Genomic DNA, 10,129 nt, shown 5'->3' with positions numbered 1-10,129 from the left:
TTCTAATGATTAGCTTTGCTAGTTGCAAGTGCGAGCTGTCTCATGTGATAACATGAGTATTTTGATATCATTATTTTTAAACTGCTATTTATTTAATGCACCTATATACTTGGTAAATGACGGAAGGCCTAGCCTTTTGCCGAGTGATTTGTTCCGTTACAGCAACCTTAGTTTCGGCTACCGATGTTTGATTCCATAACTGATCGCTCCTAACACGTTCGGGGTTGTTATGGGGACCCCCTTGATAAATCGTGTAGTGTTAAGGCTTGTCCAACAGGACACAACATTGGATTTAATTTGCTAACCACCTAATAATAATTTGCATAGGGAATAGCTACCCTGAGGATTTAATCAACAACCCGGGCGAGTGCTCCTCATGAGTGTTGGTCCAAACTGGTTTGCTTGCGGGGCAACCACAAGGAAACTTGAGGTTTGGTTCTCGTAGCTAGTTCCATCCGTCGTGTCCTGAGACTGAGATACGCGGCTCTTATCGGAGTCGTCGACACGACGGGAGGTCCTGCTATATTTGTCTTACCTTAGTGGTGTATTTTGCGTATAGGAACCCCGGTGAAACTTAGGGTCTCCTCAAAGTTAAGGTTTTCCTCTAAGGAATCCGACGAGATCACGAGAATCGTGATAGAGGATTACTTTGCAGCCCGTGGCAGTTTGTGATGGACTAGTTGGAGCACCCCTGCAGGGTTTAATCTTTCGGAAAGTCGTGCCCGCGGTTATTTGGCAAACATGGATAATTTGTTAACATCCGGTTCTAGATAACTTGAATTAACTCTAATAAAACGGCCAACTGTGTGTGTAACCGTGATTGTCTCCTTCGAAGACCTCTCTTTGATCGGGAATACGGTGGGGTTATGTTTGACGTAAGTATGTGTTCAGGATCACTTAGTGATCACCTAGTCTTCGACCGCTCGCATAGACCACCATATCAAATACTCTTATCTTCGTAAGTTAGCCACCATATATGCTTAGGATGCTGCAACCTAAACACTGAACCTTCCTCACCTAATAACTTGACTAGTTTCGGTATCAAGGTCATCCGATTGCTGAGTCCTCGTGGCTCACAGTTTACTACAACACCGCAACAGGTATAGGTACGCCCGACGCAGGAGATCCAGATGGCACGCAGCTGGTGTGGCAGTACGATGAGGAGAACGACCGACTGTACGTGAACTATCCAGAGGACTGAGGTCGTGGTCGTGATCGTGGGCCAGCATGCGGGATATCATAGTCTTTTCCTTGTTTCATGTAGTCCGTAGCGGGACTAACTTGTCTGAATAATCGTGTGGATGTAAACCCTATATTACTATGTCAGATGGAAAATCTATGCCCTATTTGTCATTCGTCGTTTATGTATTTGCTATGATTATCTCGCTTGCGAAACACTTAGATGCGCCTCTTTCCCTTTTGGGGCATCGCCCCCAAAATAGGAAATGGCCGCATCTTAGTCATTACACAGGAGGAGAAGTCATTTGTGCTCACCAACAAACACAGGGGCGGAGCTCGTCCAACGCACGTGGAGGTCGTCAAACAACTGCACATCGAAATTCACTCGATGAACACAAATATGATGTTTTTTATAATTAAGATAATCAGAAAATATGTGACCTAACTCATAATTTACAAAACTATGACCCCGTCGGCTTAGTGACATCGATGTTTGGTGGTGTCGGGTGTCGGTGGCGTCGATGGTCGGTGGTGTCGGGTGTCGGTGGCGTCGATGGTCGGTGGTGTCGGGTGTCGGTGCTGTCGGGGGTAGGGGGTTAGTTCTGTCGGTGGTCGGGGGTCAGTGTCGTCGGAGTCGAGGGTCACTTGCGTCGGGGGTTGGGGGTTGGGGGTCATTGGCGTGGGGAGTCGGGGGTAGTGTTGGAAATATGCCCTAGAGGCAATAATAAATTAGTTATTATTATAGTTCTTTGTTTGTGATAATCGTTTAATATCCATGCTATAATTGTATTGATTGGAAACATAGATACATGTGTGGATACATAGACAAAACATTGTCCCTAGTAAGCCTCTAGTTTACTAGCTCGTTGATCAAAGATGGTCACGGTTTCCTGACAATAGACAAGTGTTGTCGCTTGATAACGGGATCACATCATTAGGAGAATCATGTGATGGACCAGACCCAAACTATGTATGTAGCATATTGATCATGTCATTTTATTGCTATTGTTTTCTACGTGTCAAGTATTTATTCCTATGATCATGAGATCATATAACTCACTCGCACCAGAGGAATACCTTGTGTGTATCAAACGTCACAAGGTAACCGGGTGACTATAAAGGTACTCTAGAGGAATCTCCGAAGGTGTCCGTTGAGTTAGTATGGATCAAGACTGGGATTTGTCACTCCGTGTGACGGCGAGGTATCTCGGGGCCCATTCGGTAATACAACATCACACACAAGCCTTGCAAGCAATGTGACTAAGTGTAAGTCACGGGATCTAGTATTACAGAACGAGTAAAGAGAGTTGCCGGTAACGAGATTGAAATAGGTATGCGGATACCGACGATCGAATCTCGGGCAAGTAACATACCGAAGGACAAAGGGAATGTCATACGGGATTATATGAACCCTTGACAATTAGGTTCCACTAATAAGATCTTCGGATAATATGTAGGATCCAATATGGGAATCCAGGTCCCGCTGTTGGATATTGACCGAGGAGTCTCTCTGGTCATGTCTGCATAGTTCTCGAACCCGTAGGGTCTGCACACTTAAGGTTCGGCGATGTTTTAATATAGTTGAGTTATATGTGTGGTTACCGAATGTTGTTTGGAGTCCCGGATGAGATCACGGACGTCACTAGGGTTTCCAGAATGGTCCGAAAATGATCATAGCAAATACATAAACGAAGAATGACAAATAGGGCATATATTTTCCATCTGACATAGTAATATAGGGTTTACATCCACACGATTATTCAGACAAATTCTTCAGAATGATTTTCTTCAGGAACCACCGAACTTCTTAATATCAGAATCTTCATGAGGAATATCAATTTCATCGCAGATTCCTCACGATTCATTTCTTCAGCTTCAGACCAATTTCTTCGACTGAAGACATATATTTTTAGGGGTCGATATTCTTCAAATATCTCAAACTCCTCAGTGACTTATAGATCCTGTGTACACTCACAAACACATTAGATACTTAACCTATAAGTCTTCAAACCACCAAAATCACTAAGGGGCACTAGATGCACTTACAATCTCCCCCTTTTTGGTGGTTGATGACAATTAGGTTAAGTCTTCAACAGGGATTATAAATATGAAGTATAAATACTCATTTGAGGAATTTGAAAACAAGATTCAGAGAGACTCCCCCTGAAGATGTGCATATCTTGAGGATTTTGCTTTTCACAGCAAATGCACATTGATGATTTATATCATGGAGATCTCCCCCTGACTCTTGTAAATCATGCATACATATAACATATCATATGAAGAAAATGAAGATGCATGATGGCAAATGATATCTGACGAATTCCAGCATGCGTGCATTAAAACTTGAGGAATAAGCATGCGAAGAAAAACGTTCAAAAGCGTCAGAGTACCATCGGGCTTAAGTTACAACTCATTACATAAAAACTTCAGAAGAGCAAAGAGTTTGTAACTTAAATATAGTTTATAAGCCCCAAAAATATCCCGCTTGAAGACTAACACTCGAGTTTCTCCCCCTTTGTCATCAAGTGACAAAAAGGGACAAACTGAGGACTAACGCCCGTGAAGACTTCATTTCTTGGCGGTTGAGGAAGATTCGCGATGCTTATTGGGAGTAGTCTTCTTCCTTGGGCCGGTTGCTGTGTCCAGTTGTTCCTCATCAGATTCAGCAGTGCGAAATGAAGAAAAGGAGCTGTCTTCAAGGTCTGGCACTGGAATGGGCCTGAACTTCCTCTTGGGAGGCCACGACCAGTCAAAGTCTCGCTCAAAGTCCATTTCTTCAAGCTTAGTCTGAGTCTTCAAATGTGCAAGTGTAGCCCAGGTGCGATCGAAAACCTCATGCAGATAGTGATGGTTAATCTTCACAGAGTTCTGTGTTTCAGTGAGGGTTTTCACAATGGCACCAAACTGGCGTTTGACCCATTTGTGGTTGCGATCCACCTTCTGGTGAAGACTGAGGAGGAGCTCTCTGGTGTTCAGCACTCGAGGAGGAACTGGGCTTGCTGGACGAGTCTCAGTATCGTCCCATGAAGAATATGCTTCTCGCTCTCTGAACTGGCCATCAAGGGGCCTGCTGCCTTCTTCAATCACAGATTTTCCTTTTCCTTCAATGGGCTCAAAAGTCTTCTTGTTGACCCGGATAGGAGGCATATAACCAACATGGTTTTGACAATCAGCGTGAAAGTTGATGCCAGTCCTTGTCCTGATGAATCTCATAATCCACGGGGCATATATCTTGTGATCATAGGGGCACATGGCATTGTCGGCCAAAGTCCTCAAGAAGAAATCATGGATATTAATAGGAATACTGTGAATAATGTTGAAGAGGATATTCTTCATGAGGCCTACAACATCTTCTTCATCGTCATGGCCTTTGATTGGCGCGAGCACACTGCAGAGGATTCTGTAGACGGACCAGGGTGTGTACTTGAGCTCGTGGATGAGGAAGGTGGCTCTTGAGGGTTTTCCTGCAGCCAAAGGCTTCATGAGGACTTCCATCATACCATTTGGTAGCTCACGCTCACCATAAAGCTTCACTGCCCCTTCTGAGGGAATTTATACGGGCAGTTCTCTGAGGAGTTCAGAAGCAGGAGCCTTGTAGTGAGTGTTTTGGGTCATCCAATCAAGCACCCAAGTGTTGATGTCTTTAGGGTTGCCAGGTATATGAAGAGTGGCATAGAACTGAAGAATAAGCTCATTGTTCCAGTCTGATATGTCTGAGCACATAGGGAGCAAACCTGCATCGTGGAGTACACTGAGGACTGGTTCCATGCAAGGTATTGCTTCAAGCTCAACATGAGGAATGTGCCTGTGCTGGAATATCTTGTTGCGTCCACAGAGCACAGAGGAATAGTAGTTCATCTGAGTCCTTGTCCAAAACTTCAGATGCCTCATTTGAGGCTTGTCATAAGGGTTCTCTCCGATGAAGTACATGCGTTCTTCAAAGAAATTTTCCTTCTGAAACTTTGGACGCTTGGAGAAGGGCTGGCGCTGAATTGGTTGAAGATTTTGCTGAGGAATAGGGGAGGAGACAACAATAGCAGTCTCTGGGTTGAGCACAATGAAGTCATTGTCTTGGGCAGGTACATTTTCTTCAGCATTTTCCTCAAGGTGAGGAATTTCATCAGCTGGTACTTCATGCTGAGGAGATGATGCTTGCTCTGGCTGAGCCTCAGGCTGAGGAATTTCCACTTCTTTCTCATTTGGAGGAGTTGGGTCAGCCTGTTCCTCATCTTGAGGAGTCTTCTCAGAATGTATAATTTCATCAGCATGAGGATGTTCACCTTGTTTTTCCTCAGCTGGCTTTGTGGCAGAAGCAGTTTCATCAGCCGGTGCAGCTGATGCTTGAGCAGTCTTTGTCTGAGGAATAGGAGGTTGAGGACTGTCGTCAATCTGAATTTCCTCATCAGTGTGTTCCTCAGAGGCGACATCCTTCATTTCCTCATCTGCCCTTATAGCTGGGTCATCAATGACGACCATCTCATAGGAAGGGGCGACATTGAGAGGCACTGGGTCCAGAGGAGCAGTTTCTTCAATTTCTTTGAGGTGCTTTGCCTCTGTCTCTTCTACTGCTGAGGAAGCTTTTCTCTTCTTGGCTTCCTTTTCAGCAGCCCTTGTTTTCTTTACGTCTGATGCATACGGAATTATCTTCTTCACCTTTGAAGCTTTTGGTGAAGGTGTTCTTTCTTCAGATTCTTCAGCTGGTAGTGAGGAACCAGCTGGAACAGAGTCATCAGCCTGCTTTGATGAAGCAGCTGGATCAGGAGCAGCCTCATCAGTGGCAGCAATTTCATCAGTTGTAGTTTCCGTGATGATTTCTTCAATGGCCGGTTCATCAACACGGCGCTCTTGGTGTTCTTCCTCAGCTTGAGGAGTTTCCTCCTCATCAGGAGATGCATCTTCTGCCTGCTCAACCAAGGACTGAGGAGTTGGTGCTGGGGGTGCGGTTCTCTTGTTGTAGTCATCAACAACACTAGTGGCTAGCTTGATGAAATTGCTCTTGATGCTTTTGTGATCGGACAGCTTGGCATACTTGTCAGTCAGTACTTGCAGCTCTGCCTGGGTTGACACCAATGCATCAGGAGTCAGTTTGAGGAGATTCTGCCTGAGGAATTTCTCCTTTTTGATCTTTGCAACCTTTGCCTGCCTGGCCTGCTGTTCTTTCCACTTGGCTTCGTTTATGAAAGTGGCCACCATGTGGCTGATGCCAGGAGGAAGCTTCAAATTATCAATAGGAGTGTTTGGGTCCTCATACCAGATATTGATGTAGTCAAGGAGGACCTTGGGGTCCATGGCCAGAGGAATAGCACTGCCTGATGCTTGAGCTACTCTTTCTTGCTTGTTTCTGATGATGGCTTGCAGGGTTTCATCATCATATTCATCACTTCCCTCTGATGCAGAAGGGACTGCGATGATTTTGCTGGGGCTGGGCAGAGGTGCACGTTCAGCAGTTGCCAAAGTCTTCGCAGGAGGTGTTGAAGACTTTGCCTCCGAGCTAGTTGCAGCTGGGAGTGAGGAGCTGGAGCTGGCGGTCGTAGGCTTCACGACATACTTCGGTACTGGTTTCTCTTGAGGCTTTGGAGTTGGAGCTGAGGATTTTGTTACTGAGGATATTAGTGCTGAGGGCTTTGGCGTTGAAGGTTTTGGTAATGAGGGTTTTGGTGCTGAGGGTTTTGTGACAGAAGCCTGAGCAGACTTCTCTTGAGGCTTTGGAGCCTTTGGCTTTGATGGCGCAGACTGCATTTGAGGAATTTCTGAGCCTGAGGTTTCTGTAGCTAAGGAATGAGCAGCACCGGAGGCAGCAGCTAAGGATTCATTGAATTTCCTCACTGCAGCTTCTGCTTGCCTCTTGAGCTTGGCCAGATGCTTTTCCTTTTCATCTGGATAGTCATCAATGGTCTTGAGGCTTGATGGATGTGCTACTTGACGATCCTCAAGTGGGGCCCTTCTGCCAGGAGGCTTCAAAGCGAATTTATTCGCATATTTGGGAGTCACAAACATGTACTCCTTCCATTCCTTCGCCCATCGGCGTTTAATCTTCTGCAGCCGTATTTTTCTCTTGGCCATTGTGTCATGTTCATCAGGCGTGCAATAGTCCAAGTAAATGTCCTCAGGGATATCGATAGCTGTGTTTAGCTCAAGCTTCTTTCCTCCCTTCTGTTTTCTGTCTTCCTCCATTTTCTTTAGTTGAGGATTTTGCTGATGATTTTGAACTCTTGAGGATTCTGATGAGCCTTGAAGAGTTTCTTCCAGAAACGCTGCAAATGAGTTAATGTGATGAGAACCGAGAGATTCATCAGCTGACATGTGTGTACCTGTGAACATAGTATGGTTGCGAGGAATTTGGAGAGGTCATATGCGTTCTCAGATTTGAGGAAAATGAAAAAGTTTGACAATTTGAGGATTATAACCAGTGGTTGAGGAATTTGCCTAAGCATACTGTTCTTGGGTTCCAGAGTTGTACAGATCCGAAAATTCGCACAATTAAGGAATCTCGTGATAATCTTAGATGCTTAGCATAATTCATCAATGATTGTGGTGATATGAAGTGTTTGAGGAATCATGTGTGCATCGTATCTTGAGGAAAAACAGATTTCACATAGAAGATCTAAAATTTCAGATCTAATCTGCTGTAAAAATGGGATATATTTACCCTGGAAGGTGCGTACGAAGAACACAGAAAGTAGTGTTGGAGAGGCTCTTCGTTCGAGTGTCCAATGCACCCTAACTTGGCGACAGAGGACGTCTACGGCCGCGGCGGATGAAGATTATCCGACTCCGGCGTGGTTCTGGTGACGAAGAGGTCGAGGCAGTGAAGCTCTTCCTCACCGGCGACAAGACTACCAGCGGTGGCGCTAGGGTTTGGTAGAGTGTGCCGTGGCAGGAGAGCGATTAGGAGAAGAAGAGGATACCGAGGGGGATAAGGACATATTTATAGCCCAAAAGTTACTGTTTGGCGCGAAAATGTCGGACCAAATAGCCCCTGCCTCTACGTCTCCGCGGGACACATGTAGCTCCCGTACGATGCGGTGGAGATAGTGGAGATCGTGGTTATCTGATCGTTGGAAGTGGGGGTTCAGTTACTGTGTCTTTAAAGAAACAATTTTTGAAGATTTGAGGATTTTCGTTACAAAATCATCAGCTGACAAGGACGCAGTGAGGATTTTGAACAAAGTTTCAAATAGAACGCATATGAAGAATTGAATAGACTGGATAAGTATAGCATAGAGGGAAAGTAGGGTCCGATCACATTCACTTAGGAGAAACATCAACTTGAATAAATAGCCATAAGTGAATGTTGTTGAGGACTAGAAATCACAGTCTACCTAGTCAAATGAAAGTCATCAAGTGTTTTTGAAGATTTTGTAATAAATCATCACAATGAAGAACAGTTGTTTTGAAGAAAAACACATTTTGAGGAAATTGATCATTTGATGAAAAACAACTTGAGGAATTTCACATAGGGCGGTGGCGTTACCCACCATATAAGAATGTTGATTACAGACGCCGCGTACAATTGTGTAGGGCCCTGAGAATCAATTTCTTCGTCAATTTCTTCACATTCAGAGTGACATTCTTCATCAGTTGAAGAAAATCGATTCATCATGTGTTACACATCTAAGTCATCAATTTTGATAAGTGTTAGGATGTGTGCATGTTTTTACAAAACATTTGAAGATTCTAAGATATTTATCTCACACCGCAACTTGCAAAATCTTTTCTCATCCAAGGGCTTAGTGAAGATATCTGCGAGTTGATCATCAGTCTTCACATGGTCGATGAGGATATTGCCCTTGAGGACATGGTCCCGAAGAAAATGATGACGAATCTGGATGTGCTTTGTCTTCGAGTGCTGTACTGGGTTGTATGCAATCTTGATAGCACTCTCATTGTCACAGTAGAGAGGTACATTCTTCATGTTGATGCCGTAATCCTTGAGGGTTTGCTTCATCCATAGCAATTGAGCACAGCAAGAACCAGCAGCAATGTACTCAGCTTCGGCAGTGGAGAGTGATACGCAGTTCTACTTCTTTGAGGACCAGCAAACTAGTGATCTTTCGAGGAAATGGCATGTGCCAGAAGTTGACTTGCGATCCACACGGTCACCAGCATAGTCAGAATCAGAATACCCTACCAGATGAAGATTGGAGCCCTTGGGATACCATAATCCTAGTGTTGGTGTGTGAGCTAAGTATCGAAGAATATGTTTCACAGCCTTATGGTGTGATTCCTTCGGTTTTGCTTGAAAACGTGCACACATGCAAACACTAAGCATTATATATGGCCTAGATGCACATAGATACAATAAAGAGCCAATCATAGAATGGTATACCTGCTGATCGAAATCTTTACCATTTTCATCAGTGTCGAGGTGGCCGTTGGTAGGCATTGGAGTCTTGGCACCTTTGCATTTGTGCATGTCGAATTTCCTCAGAACATCCTTGAGGTATTTCTCCTGTGATGTGAAGATTCCATTGCTTTGTTGACGAATTTGAAGACCTAAGAAGAATTTCAGCTCCCCCATCATGGACATCTGATATTCCTCACTCATCATGTAGGCAAATTCATCACTGTATCTTTTGTCAGTACAGCCAGATATAATATCATCGACATATATTTGACACACAAATAGCTCATTATCATAGGATTTAGTGAAAAGAGTTGGATCGAGTGAACCAGGTTTGAAGCCTTCCCTCATGAGGAATTCCTTCAATGTATCATACCATGCCCGAGGGGCTTGCTTGAGACCATACAGAGCCTTTTTGAGTCTGAAGACTTTGTCTGGATCCTTTGGATCCTCAAAACCTGAAGGCTGAGCAACATATACTTCTTCCTCAAGCTTACCATTGAGGAATGCACTTTTCACATCCATTTGATATAAGGTGATGTTATGATGATTAGCATAAGCAAGTAATATTCGAATAGCTTCAAGTCTAGCAACAGGTGCAAA

This window comes from Hordeum vulgare, chromosome 3H, assembly GCF_904849725.1.
Source record: "Hordeum vulgare subsp. vulgare chromosome 3H, MorexV3_pseudomolecules_assembly, whole genome shotgun sequence".
Classification (NCBI taxonomy): Eukaryota; Viridiplantae; Streptophyta; class Magnoliopsida; order Poales; family Poaceae; genus Hordeum; species Hordeum vulgare.
Note: the sequence above shows the minus strand (reverse complement) of the source record.